Below are 14,468 nucleotides of genomic sequence, written 5' to 3'. Positions count from 1 at the left end.
AAAAGCATTAGACTTTTTGATATTTTGATTTTTGTTTGGTGGGGGTGGATTTAGTGGGCGTTTATACTTCCTGTCTCCGCTCCACACTCCAACTCAGTAGATGGCGGTAATGCACCTCATGTTGGTCTGCCAACCGCTAATAAACTTTGCGAGAAGGAGAGAGAAAGTCATACGGCTGGGAAAGCTGGCAGCTGGGTGCACCGTGCGTCGGGACCACCGACGTCCCTCGTACAATTCCAGTTGCCTGTGACGCCAGAGAAGCGAGCGAGCACGTGACCTCGCCGCAAACGCTTCCTTCCGTGTTTTGGTGGAATCCCCGGCCGCGCGCGCGCGCGCATGCGGAGCGAGTGAGGGAAGACGGGAGCGAGCAGGCGGGCGGAGCGTCGGGAGCGAGCAGCCAGGGAGAGAAAAAAACTGCGGCGCAGAGCTGTGGGCAGCAACGAGAGCGGCAGTGGAGTCGTTGATATAAACAAAAATCAAACCCCCTCGGAGATATCCCTGATTAGGGACGCAGGTAGACAGAAGGAGAGAAGACAAAGGCTCCAGGCCCTGAAGTGAGGGAACGACGCTCACCAACTGCCGTCTTCTCCTTCCCCGTGTAGGTAGGCAGCCAATGTTATTACCCTGCAAGCCTGCTTTGTCGCCATTTTGGCCCAGTGTTTGTTGTTATTATCATCGTGGGTTTTACCAGCCGCGTTACGCCGTCCTTCCCATCTATTGTCGTTGCATTTTATAACCAAACGTACACTGCTGATTCTTTTTTACCCCCCGTTGCGCCGAGCCACCCGTGCCCAATGGAAGGTTATTCCAGTGTCAGTTTATTCGTGTTTTCTTTCATTTGTTTTGTGGCCTAAACTTGCAGCTTGTGTTTGTTAGTCCACAGTTCCTATTTGTGTACCGCAAAGTGGATTGTTGGAAATCTACTTTACAATGTTTTTTTTTGACGTGGGATGTGGTTGCAGTTTATCTGTTCGGACTGGATCGGTAAAGATGGAACCTTTGTTTTGAGTGTCTTCCACTTACAGGCATTAAACAACGCAAATAATGTTTGAACGAGCCTGTCCCGTGTGTGGGTTTAGCTGTCCACGGCTGCCATTTCTGACAAAGTGGAATATTATCTCTTCACGGCTACACTCTACTCGTGTGAAGGATCCTAAACCATCTATAATTTAATGTCGTATGTTTATATATCGTGTTATTCATTGGCATTGCAGACGTTATCAATTACTTAGATCAGTTTCTAATAATGTTTACGGCAACTCTTAAGTTCTTCGTAGAAGTTTTAGTTTACTTTCTTTATCACCCTCTTCAGTGTCATGGATATGTTAACTTCGGTGGAGCCCAAACTGAAATTATTTTGCATTTCGTAATTTTTACCAATGTGAATTAATGACATAGTTTAGACACGAAGTTCATAAGCATTTTTATACTTGAAATATTAGTCTAATGGTCATTGACGTGTTAACATGAACAATTATGAATTTGCACATTCAAGTAGGTGTGCTTTATCACTCCGGCATCATTTCATAAATTTAGCAAGAAAATTCAAATATTTTCAGTTTATAGGCAATATGTTATACTCAAAGACATTCTGAGTTGTATAGAGAGACAGGAGTCTGGAATTTAAATCAACAGACAATATGCTGCTGAAACTTGGTTCTTAAATCTGCTAAGATGTATTCTGACATCCCTTGGTATCTAATGACCAAAACATTTATGGAGTTTGCCTTTTCTCCTTTAGCCCCTTTACCCAGCAGTGAAGAGTTTCCATTCACTTAGTACATTGTTTCCAGCAGTTCTGTTTTGTATTCAATGCCTTCTATGCTCACTTTGATTGTCAAAACATGGAGGAACCATCATAGACTGGTGACTTCAGTGTCTGAGGCCGATGTGCGAGCATTCTACAGGAAGGTGAAGTATCTGGCCCACATAGGGTACCTGGTCAAGTACTGAGGACCTGTGCAGATCAACTTGCTGTAGTGTTCACTGAGATCTTTAACCTCTCGCCTCAGCAGTCTGAGGTACCCACCTGCTTCAAGCAGGCTTCAATTACACCGGTGCTTAAGAACATGGTGACTTGCCTCAATGTCAAGCATCCAGTAGCACATATCCACAGTGATGAAGTGTTTTGAGAGTTTGCTGATGAAGCATCAACTCCTGCCTGAGCAGCGACTTGGATCTGCTCCAATTAGCCTACCAGCACAACAGATCCACAGCAGATGGCTCTTCACTCAACCTTGGAACATTTGGACAGCAAAGGTGCATACATCAGGATGCTTTTTATCCGCATTCAATACAGCTCCTTCATCCCCTCAAAGCTAATCAGTAAGTTTCAAGACCTTGGCCTCAGTACCTCCCTGTGCAATTGGATCCTCGATTTCCTCACCTGCAGACCCCATTTGTGTTTGGATTGGAAAGAACATCTCTTCCACAATTTCCATCAGCACGGTTGCAGCACATGGGTGTATGCTTAGTCCCCTGCTCTACTTGCTTCGCACTTATGACTGTGTAACTAAGCACAGCTCCAGTACCATATATAAGTTTGCTGACAACACCATTGACATTGGTTGAATCAAAGGTGGTGACAAATCAGCATAAACAAGGGAAATTGAAAATCTGGCTGATTGGTGGCACAACAACAACCTCTCACTTAAATGTGAGCAAGACCAAGGAGGTGATTATTGAATTGAGGAGGAGTAAACCGGAGATCTATGAATCATTTCTCATTGGGAGATCAGAGATGGAGAGGGTCAGCAATTTTAAATTCCTTCGTGTTATGATTTTGGAGGACTTTTCTTGGGCCCAGCATGTAAGTGCAATTACGAAGAAAGAATGACAGAGCCTCTACTTCCTTAGGAGTTTACGAACATTCGGCATGATATCTAAAACCTTAACAAATTTCTATAAATGTGTGGTGGGGAGTATATTGACTGGCTACATCTCAGTATGGAAACACCAAAGTCCTTGAACTGAAAATTCTATAAAAAAGTAGTGGATAGGGTCCAGTGCATCATGGGTAAATTAACCCCCACTATGAGCATATCTACACTGATCATTGTCACAGGAAAGCAGCGTCCATCATCGGAGATCTCCACCAACCAGGTCTTACTCTCTTCTTGCTGCTGCCATCAGGAAGAAGATACAGGAGGCTCGGGACTCACACCATCAGGTTCAGGAACAATTATTACCCCTCAACCAGCAGTCTCTTGAATCAAAGGGGATCACTTCCTTCAAATTCATATTCCCTATCACTAAACTGTTCCCACAACCTTTCAAGAGTCACTTTCAAGGACTCTTCTCATGTTCTCAATATTTATTGTTTGTTTATTTTTTCTTTGTTCTTTGCACACCGGTTGTTCACGCTGTTGGTGCAGTTTTTCATATAATTCTGTTATGGTTATTCGATTTACTGAGTATGACAAAAGATAATGGATCTCAGGGTTGTATATGGTGACGTGCTTTGATAATAAACTTGCTTTGAGTTCTACTTTGCAATCATTGTTGTGGGAGAATCGCTTCAGATTGCTCAAACTCTAGTTGGGATATAGCAATATACTAAAGCAGATTGATTGGCATTTTTTTAAAGTTATTCTGGGATCTGTGGCGTGAACTTTTGATTAGACTTCTGATTAATAAAGTAACTACAAATGGGTGAAATTGCAAAACTGAATGGCTTAGAGAATTTCAGAAGGTGAAGTTCACAATTTACTAAAAAGTTTGTTCAATTCATAATGGAGGGAATAGTGAAATAAGGACACAGTCAGAAATGTGGAAGGTTACATGTTTCCTTGAGCAACCAAATCTAGTTAACATATAAAAACTATTTCTCCATTTATTTCCCTCTTTATTTATTGTCCATTGATCATCATCATTAATATATGCCATGTTGTATGATGGTCTTCCATCTGTTAACTTTATCCATGACCATGATCGTTCTTGGTAAACTTTCTACAAAAGTGGTTTACCATTGCCGCCTTCTGGGTAGTGTCTTCTTCTGGGCAGGTGACCCCAGCCATTATCAATACTTTTCAGAGATTGCCAGCCTGGGGTCAAAAATCATAAAACCAGCACTTGTGATATGCACCAGGACTTGTGAGCTGCTGATACGACCATCCACTATCTGCTCCCATGGCTTCAAGTGACACTGATCAGGGGACTAAGCAGGTGCTACCCTTTGCTCAAGTGTGACCTGCAGGGCAGCGGAGGGAAGAGCGCCTTACACCTTCTTTAGTAGAAATATATCTTCACCCCACCATACAAATTGTCCATTAACCACCCCTGATTTTTTTCAAAAGGCAGTTGTACCAATGGTAAGTTGGCATCAACATGTATCCTAACATCCAGCATATCTCAAAGTGTGGGAGGAAACTGGAGCATCTGGGCAAAATCCATGTGGTCATAAGAACAGCTTGCACATTTCATGAGACAGCAGCAGACGTCAGAATCAAACCCTGGTTGTAGAAAGTGAGAAACAGCTACCGTACCTCCTGAAGTGGGTAAAGGCATTTTGTAAATTAATATTTTGATTTGCCTGATTTGCTAAACTGGACAGCATTGGAAGATTGTAAGATTAAAACAGAATCAGAATGAAAGTGGGGCTCAGCGTTGTCAACTTCAGAACAACATGGAAGATTGGTTTAAGTCAGGAATTCCCAGCCTGGGGTGTATGGACCCCTCGGTTAATGGTAGGGGTCCATGTAATAAAGTTGGAAACCCTTGGATTAAGTCTTGAAAAGTTGACCTTATTTAGATTAGCGCTTGGTGTCTCTAATTCAGAATATTTTGAGGGGGGACTTTTGAAGGCAGTCTAACGGAATTGTCTTGGTCAGCTCATTCAGAAGGATATTACTATTCTCCACCTTAACCAACTGCTGATCAAACACAGGTGTGGAGAATTTCAGATTTGAAATATTTGAGTCAAGAAATTTCTCTTCATAGTGTTAACAGCAGTCAGAAATCCTACACACATCAGATCAGGAAGAGCTATCTTCCTACAATCATCAAATTTTTGAGCTGACTTCGACAACTCTTATCTTAGCTCAGTACACAATGGATTACCTCCTGCACTAACATGGACTTTTCTCCGATTGTGTCTATTTTATATTGGGTATTGTTTGTCCCAAGATGTCTGTGATGTTGCTGCAAGCACATTTTTCATTGTACCTGTGTCTCACTGTAATTGCGCAAATGACAATAAACTTGACTTGACTCCATTGCCCTTTGACTTTGTCCCTGATTCAAGGCCCCAGATCTTTTAAACCTACCCTTTTCAAAATCTTGCAAATGATCTTGCAAATCAATCAAATGATGGAAGGAGAGGGAGTTTCAAATATAAGAACCTCTCATTATTCTAAATTTCATGATCCAATAGACTGTTGAAAGTTTCCAAAGCAAGTTAAACTTTTCCTGAGCATGGAGACCAAAATTTCACCAGACATGCTGATGATAATAACTTGATTCTATTTCTGAATTGCATTCCAGAAGTAGTCTCACCCTAGTGTTGTATGTTGTACCAAGATTGCAGTAAAAGATAGCATGCAATTTGCTTTACTAATTATTTGCTATTCTTGCATAACAACTTTCTGAATCTTTTGAACCAGCATACTGAGTTCATTCTGTTTGACAACATTCATTGATTTTTATTTCATCTTTCTATTCCTCACTGAATAATTTCACATTTTGCCACATACCTGAACTGTTATGTTATAGCCAGCTTATTTCATATTCCCAATAAGTTTTGCAAGCTCTTCCCCATAGCTAATTGTTCCCACTTTATTTTGAATTATAAGTAAAAGTTCCTTTGTAATTGACCTTTTGATCAAAGTTAATGAAAACAGTAAATATCTTGTGGACTCTGGTAATCCTTTATACACCCAATTATAAAAATCTACCCATTAAAATAATCTTTCCCCCCTCTCCCCGTTTTACATTATCAAGTTGGGCAGTGTGAGCAAGGAGGCCTTTGCTGGGTTTCCTGCACTGAGATTATTTCCCTATGTGCCTTAGTCACAAGAATTTTTATTTCTAGGGGTGGTTGTCACAGAGTTATAGAAGAAATGGGCCCTTCAGTCCATCTACGCCATGTTAAGCTATTAATTTGTCCAGTCCTATTGACTATAACCCTCCCTATCCCTCCTGTCCATGTACCTATCCAAATTTCTCCTAAATGTTGAAATCGAACCTGCATCCACCACTTGAACTGGAAGCTTTTTCCACTTTCACCACGCTCCAAAGTGAAGGGTTCCCGCCCAACATCAGTAGAAAAAGCCTGCATGCATTTACCCAATCTATATCTTCATAATTTTGTATACTTCTATTCAAACTTCCCCCAAACCTCTGCATTTCCCATTTTGCTCTTAATATTCCTTTGGATTCTCCTTCACGTTGACTGCTGGAGCAACTTCATGCCTTCTTTTAGCCCTCCTGATTTCCTCCAAGTGTTCTCTTGCATTTCTTAAACTCAAGTACCCCATTTGTTCCTTCCTGCCAATACTTGCTATGCACTTCCTTCTTCTTAACCATGGTGTTAATACCTCTCAAAAACCAAGGTTCCGTAAATCTATTAACCTTGCCTTTTATTCTGTCAGTAACATGCAAACACTGTACTCTCAAAATTTCACTTGAAGACCTTCCACTTACCAAGAACACCTTTGCCTGAAAACAACCTGTGTCAATCCAAAATTGACAAATCCTTTCTGATACCATCAAAATTGCCTTTTCTCCGATTTAGAATCTCAACCTGAGGACCAGAGCTATCCTCCACCATAATTATCTCGAGACTAATGGAATTATGATCACTATATGCAAAGGTGTTCCCCTACTACATAAACTTCTGTCACCTGCCCTATCTTATTCCCTAATAGAAGATCTACTCTCCAGTTGAGACCTCTTATGTACTCTTATGAATCTTTTCTGAACACATTTAGCAAACTCTATTCCATGCAGCCTTTTTGTAGTATGGGAGTCCCAGGAATATGCCAAAAGTCAAAATCATCTACGATCACTATCTTATGTTTGTTGCAACAGTCTGTGATCTTGCCACAAATTTGTGTCTGTAAAGTCTGCAGACTGTTGGGTGGTCTATAATATAATCCCATTAACGTGGTTGTGCCCTTCTTACTCCTCAGTTCCACCCATGCAGACTCAGTAGATGAGCTTTCCAGTCTGTCCTGTCTGAGCACTGCCATGACATTTTTCCTGACTAGTAATGCCACCCCTCAGCCTTTAATCCCTCCTCTTTCATGTCTAAAACAATACAGTGGCAGAATATTGAGCTGCCAGTCCTGCCCCTCCTGCAACCAAGTCTCACCAATAGCTACAGTGTCATAATTCCACATGCTAATCTATGCATTAAACTCATCCACCTTTCGTACAATACTCCTTGCATTGGAAAAATACACAACTCAAACCATTAGTCCTACCACACTCAACCTTTTGTTTCCTGACTTTGTATGTAGGCTTAACAAAATCTTACCCTGTAACCACTCCATTATCTGCTCTGGTGCTCTATTCCCACTCCCTTGTGGTCAACAGCTCTCATTTCCACGTGAAACATGATTGTTATATTTCTGAAGGCCTGAAGAATCAATGTTATGATAGTAGTTTGCTGGTTAGATCCTTTTATTGTATTTGAGTGAACATTTGTGTATATTTGTATCTTGCAAGCATTCCTGCATATTCTTTAACCTCTGACATGATGTGCACTCTCCCCTGCACTCATTAAACCTGCCATATCATTTATCTGGATGTTAATGTAAACATAATATCATACAATGAGTAATTTTTTGATGAGCTGTGGCATTTTTCTTGAAATATCTCTGAAAGATCTGTTCAGAATTTAATTGCTCTTTGTGAAACCTCCTTATGCACAAATTGGCTCTTTTGTTTGTCTGTAAAACTGACCATTTATTAAAAATAATTAACTGCGAATGACATTTTGTGAAGACATAAAATACTGTTATGTTTCCATGTCTTCCATCCTTTGAATGTCAAGACACATTTTCTTTTCATCAATAGATGCAGGTGCAATATTTAGGTTATGATGTACATGGGAGTCCTCTTCAATTTTGATGTGTGTTTTATCAGGCAGTCTAAGTTAGGACATATTTAATAGAAACAATTACGTCATATCTCTTGATTGTCATTGATTCCATTGTTATAAAATAACATAATGCTTAGTTTACATCACCAGTAATTCATGGGCTTTGGTTAGGTTCAAGTCTCCAATCATAATTTTGTTCCTGAAATGTACGTCCAATTCTATCAATGCTAACAAGGAAATAAGAATACATGTTTTGCAAAGCTTTCAACCTGAACAAAATATGAGAAGATTCAAACTCAAAGGCTTGACTGTTGTGGGATCACATTAAGTTGCTTCTGAGATTTTTTTTGTATCAAACTATCAATAGGTACATTTAATGTCAGAGAAATGTACACAATATACCCTGGAATTCTTTTTCTTTGCAAACATCCACGAAAACAGGAGTGCCCCAAAGAATGAAGGACGATTAAATGTTAGAACACCAAAGTACCCCCAACCCCCCCACGCAGATATGACTTGCCTGCAATAAAATTATGGATGAATGGTAAGTAGCAGCTGCATCATGCCTTGATTCTATAATGCTGGCTTTTAAAATTGTATAACAAATCTGCTTTAATTTATGACAACTTGAAGATGCCAGCAACATTGGATTTCTGACCATATCCTTAAGAAATGGTTTGTCCCTTAATGTTGTAATAACAACGGTTTCATTTTATCAAATGAAAATTTTTTAAAAAGCTGCAGATGCTACACATCTGAGAAACAAGTAGAAAATGCTGGAAACACTCAGCAAGTCAGGCAGCATCCACTGAAAGAAAAATAATTTTTGTGTACAAGATCTTAGTTCTCTCCTAATTTTGCCAGACTTGCTGATTGTTTTCAATATTTTTGTTTCTCTTTGTCATAGGAGGAAAGTTTTGATTTTCTTTTAAATTCTACTTGTTTCAATGTTTTTTTTCCTGAAATACTTAACGAGCAACTAACTACAGCAGTGATCTCTTGTGTCATTAGGAAAGGGGCTTACCGAGAGATTTCATTTCAGTGCCAGTTTCTTTTTGTAAACTAAAGCAGTTGTGCATTTTGGGTAATCTGTCAGTTCCTCTACATGTAAGTTCATAAATTTTAGTAATGCATTACTTTTTTTTCCCATAATTTTTTGATGTTGATCTTTTCCACGATATCGCTGAACTTCATTGTGTGATACCTGGCCATTGATTTTGAATGTAACTGACGTGTGATTCTGCTTTTCTTAACGAGATAAAAGGTCACAAAATTCAGTCTATGAGCTTCAATGCCTTTTTGAATCTCAACTTTGATAAACTGAAGTTTGAATGTTTTTCAGTTTACAGGCAATCCAATGCTGTTGGGAGGGGATTGTGTTCCTAGAAAATGATGTGTATAAAGATTTTCAGTGAGGCAAAGCCATGTCATCTTGCATGCATCAAGAAACATTAAAAAAACATTTTTTTTCCAGATGACAGTGCATTTTATACTTTTCCCCCACTTTTTTTCTATGTGAGAATGCATTTTATACTCACAATTTTAGGTAGTGATTTGTGAATTCAAATTTCTGTAAGTAAGGGGTTCATCAGAATTCAGTCACTCCTGTTATTGACATAATGTCTTACTCTTTTTGTTGTTTAATTCTAGCTTATCTCTGCTTGCTTTCAATGGAGTTGAGTTTCTTATGATTATTCTCTGATTTCATGAAGTTAAAATAATTGTTACTGTTTAGTTACATTTTTAGATATATTTAGTTCCATAATATCGAAGCACTGAAAGAGGACCTTTTGCACATTGAGTCTTAGTTGACTCCCAGCAGAACAATGGCATTGATCCAGTTTCTCCCTTTTATTTCTCTGTAACCTCTCTTAGTTTCACAGTGACAATATCTGTCTCTCCTTTTCCCCCTCCAACCCCTTCTCCACCTTTTATCCTGCCACCAACAATACGTGTAATACACCCAATCAACCTTGGGTGCAATCCAGAGCCCATGGGGGAATCTGCAAACTCCACAAAGAAAAGGTCTAGATTTGACACTAGTAGCTATAGAGTAAAAAGCCACCCTGCTTTATGGTGTGTCATTGTGTCATCCATAGTATTTTTAGTGTGATTTGGGTCACTGGTTTCTAAATAACTATTCGCTTGTTAATAGTTGATGGCCTGTTGACCGATTGCTAGTAATGCTCCTTGGGGAACATAACTGATCAATGCTTTTCTAAGTAGTTCACTCATTTTAAAAATGACCTGGTCAGTAGACTTATTTCATTTGTAAAACATTTCAGAAAGACTAGGGGAATGGACAAAGCAACAGTAAATTCTATTTGATGGGTAAATAAAAGGCTTGTGAGGCTTCTGTCCTTGGTTCACAGTTCTCTAACCTGAGCTGCTGGTCCAGTCATAATTTGAGGAAAGATTGAACAGTTTCCACTTAGTTTTTTTGTATGCATCATGAGCATCTCAAGGTGGAACACAATCATTGATTGAGAGATCCTGGAATATATTTTTTGCATTCATTCATTTACAAGACTAAATGTGTTTGTGGAAGGTTGACGAGGTTCATGTGATAGATTACAGCCATAATCTGAAGGAATATGAAGACTTATTCTTGTAATCTTATGTGTTGTGTTGTCTTATGGCATATGGACACAGACAACTTGGAGATTTGAATCTATTTGTAAGAGGATTGAAGAAAATGAAGTGAAAAGGCAGAGATTGGGTTGGGGCAGTGGAGCCTGTGAAAAGATAGAAGCAAACATTGCACTGTTTTTTAGATCATTACTTGATAGCAAGTGTGACAGTCTGGTATTCTAGTGTGAGGACTAGAAAACAAGATGATCAGTATGGAGTTGTTCACTAAAGAGCAAGGGATATCTATCATTAAGGATCCCATCACTTCAGACATGCCCTCTTCATTTTGATAGCATCAGGAGGAGGTACAGGAGCCTGAAGAAACACATTGTGTTTTAAGAACAGCTTCCCTTTCACTATCAGATTTCTGAATGGACAACAAACCAACTCATGAACACCACCTCACTTTTTTTTTTTTTGCAGCCTTTTGCTTATATTATGTATATATTTGTGTGCGAGTGCGTATTGTGCGTACATCTGTTTGTGTGTTTCTATACATAGACTGGATTCAGGTTAATTGAGATGCATCTGGATCAGTGTACTTTGACCAATTAAGCAGGTGCCCCAATCAGCCAGAGTTTCATGGAAATAGTTAAAAAGCTATAAAAAATGATAAACTACTGTATAAGAGTTGCAAATTATCTACTTAAATGAAATACAGAACAAATTTTAATACCGCCAATGCTATTACGGTGCGATAAAATTGTACATTACTTCCTTCAGAGGTATTACTGGAGGAATTTACTGATGTGAATGGGGTGTCCAAGTTGGTAGTGAAGGGGCTTGTCATGTCCATTCTGGGGTAGCTCACTCACCTTTGGAGTCACTCGGCTCTCATCTTTGGCTTCAAGTAGCTATTCGCATGCGACAATGGATACCCCAGTGAAATGGGACATGCCTGTTCTAGCATGTGAAGTCAGCTCCGATGGACTTGGTGGATAAAATCAACATGGCCAAGAATGTAGTTCTGCAATGCCTCATGGAGAGTGAAGGGCATGGAAAGGCACAGAAGAAGTTATGGTTATCCACTGCAACCAAGGAAGACCCCAGTTTGAGATGACAACTTGTACCACTGGACCTGGACTTCCAAAGCTGGGCAAGTGGAAATGTCCACTTTAAAAACTCTCCCACACAGGTTTCACTGTCGTTGTTGGATACAATGGACAACCAACATGCTGCCGTGTTCTTTTGGTTGACTGTAAATGAACAAAATTAGCGCAGATACCTAGTGCAGAAAATGGATTGCCTTCACACAGTGCTTTCGATGATTGCATCCACCAAATCTTCATTTTCATTGTATCATTCAATATGATTGTCAATACCTTAATTCTCTGTAGTTCCTAACTTGTTGAAATAGTGAAATTGTTCCATTTTCACTCCTGGTCATTTCGGGTGTCTCCAATCCCGAATGCTTAAAACTGCAGTCAGCAAAACAATTCTGAATTGTCTTGCTGCTTGTTTCTCAACATCAGTGACAAAAATCACTGACAAAAAAAATGATGCTATTAAGCGCCATAGTGACCCAAAATAAATAAAAGGAATCCTGGCTATTCTCAATTGTAAGCGTTGTTCCAAATGGATTAATTACTGGGGGGGAGAGAGAGAGAGAGAGAGAGAGAGAAAAAAGATAGGTCTATATAGAGAGAGATACTGCTCTACAAAAGTCATTGGCACATATATAAAGCTGAGGTGCCGAGGTGCCTGAGACTCTTGCATGGTACTGTACTTGTCAATGTGGAGTGGAGAACGAGATTGTAAATACGGTGGGAGCAAAGGATGTTGTGAATGGCGAGGGTTGAGCACCTTGGGAGGTGCAACAGGTGACAGAGGAGTGACGGGGCGGGGAGTGGCGCAGGTGCAGACGCACCCAGCCCTGAGACACAGGTAAGGTCATTTGATTCCAGACAATTGGTTTATTGTTCTTTATAGAATGTGTGTCTGGTGTTTCTTGCTCCCTCTATTAAAGCTGATTCTGATAAGTTAGAAAGTTGTCAGGACAAAGTTGCTATACATACACATCTGGATAAAATCTGCTTTACTGAAAATGATTGAAACAATTGAATTGTGTTAATGGAACCAATCATTGATAATGGAGGTAATGAATTAGATTATATCTGGAGTACTGATCAAATTTAATTCTCAAGGGTAACATTTTGAACTAGAAAATAATTAGAAGAAAGGTTCCTTGTTCAAAGAATCTTAGCAATTCAAGCTAAAACAGACTGGGTTGATTTACTAAAGATCAGTACGAACTGGAAGAGATGTTACAGGGCAAAATAAAGTGAAATTTCATTTACCCACAGGTAATCTTGTTTGACCAGCTATATCTAGTAGTCAGCTGTTTTTCTTGAGAGTCAAGAGCCCATTGAATGGATTGTTGTGACTTTGTGACTTGCATACTGAACATTGAAGCAATGAAGATAAAGTCAGACTGGTTCTCAATTTGGAAATTATATTAATTACACTATAAAATTGTGGTACATTGTGGTTATTAATTACATTATAAAATTGTGGTATAGCATGGAGGAAGGATATTTGGTCCATATCTCTGCCAGCCCATTAAAACAACTATCCATTTGGACCTGTTGTGCTGCCTGTTGTTTGTTACTTTTCAGTTTTATTTCTTTTGTATGTGTTCTGTTCTCTTTTGTATATATTAATATGGAATCTGTTTTCTGTTTATTTCAGACTGACAATTTAATGCTAATAAAAATACTTCAGCTTTTGCCTAGATTTTCCAGTTGGATTATTGTTCTTCTTGGCAAATTTAAGAATTATTCGTTCACAACTTTATTCATACTCTGCATAAAGTTGAATGTCTCTTAAGTCTCCCCATAGTCTTAACTACTTCAAGAAGAACAATCTCTCCACAAAAATGAAGTTCTTTATGGCTGAATAAATTTGGTAAATATCTTCTGCTCCCTCTGTAGGGTATGAATATACTTTAATCAGTGTCCAGATTGAACTCTAGACACCAAAAGAATAACAAAAATATAACTGCTTATGTAAATTATTTGTCTTTCAAAAGCCACAGATCAATTTCATTTTTTAAATCAGTTTAGCTTGTTTTGCAGCTTCATAAAATTGGAAGATGTTAGTCAATGTTCTTGCAACTTTAAAAAATTGTCTTGTTTCATCTGCTTTTTTCCCCTTTTATTCCCAATTTTAACCCCCTAGCATTAAATTGTTTGCTGTAGTTTGGAAGTCTTCCTGTTGTTGCTGATTATGGTTACAAAATTTGTCGTCTACTAACATGAACTTCTGCAGTGATTCTAATGTGACCACTTGTTTTGACCACTGAGTTTTACTCTCCAATCTGAAAACAGGAATTTACTACAATGCTCTGATTTTTGTCTCAGCCAATCATGCTCAAATTCTTAAATTCTATAGACTTAAAGATTGCTGATAAATTTACTTCACGAAATCCTAATGGGAATTATAGACATTTCAACATGTGTAGTTTTTTTAAAAAGGAGAATCTCAAAGATGCTGACAATGTCATTCTTCATGGTCTGCTATTTTGCAGTCATTTCCTTTGGTATTGAGGCAAATTAATTGAACTGATGTGAACATTAAAATATTTAAAACCTGATCTTATTGAAATAATCCCCGCAAATGTTAGATCTTGTTACATGAAGTCAAAATGAGTTTTTCATGGTGTGCTGAGCTGGACTAAAAAAAGTATACAGTACAGTTCCCTCAAATAGATCAAAGGTTTTTAAAAAATATATCATAACACTAATTCATATAGTGGTCAAATTTCTATGGCCTAGTTTTTCTTCAGTGCTTTATAAAA

The 14,468-nt window shown here is 38.8% G+C and overlaps 1 protein-coding gene across 3 annotated transcripts in view; it reads left to right on the top strand.

Moving 5' to 3' along the window:
• Positions 1–362: 362 nt before the first annotated feature.
• gpbp1l1 (GC-rich promoter binding protein 1-like 1) overlaps positions 363–14,468 on the top strand; it is a 68,538-nt gene continuing 54,432 nt past the window's right edge. Inside the window, exon 1 of one of the 3 annotated variants that reach the window (XM_073062962.1) lies at positions 363–598. The gene's annotated coding sequence lies outside the window, so the exon portion shown is untranslated. Of the gene's footprint in view, positions 603–14,468 lie in introns of all 3 variants that reach the window. The other 2 variants (XM_073062961.1, XM_073062963.1) reach the window with 2 other exon arrangements.

The sequence above is a fragment of the Hemitrygon akajei genome, chromosome 12 (assembly GCF_048418815.1).
Source record: "Hemitrygon akajei chromosome 12, sHemAka1.3, whole genome shotgun sequence".
In the NCBI taxonomy this organism is placed as follows: domain Eukaryota; kingdom Metazoa; phylum Chordata; class Chondrichthyes; order Myliobatiformes; family Dasyatidae; genus Hemitrygon; species Hemitrygon akajei.
The sequence above is the reverse complement of the archived record's forward strand: the minus strand, read 5'-3'. Positions and strand labels throughout refer to the sequence as shown.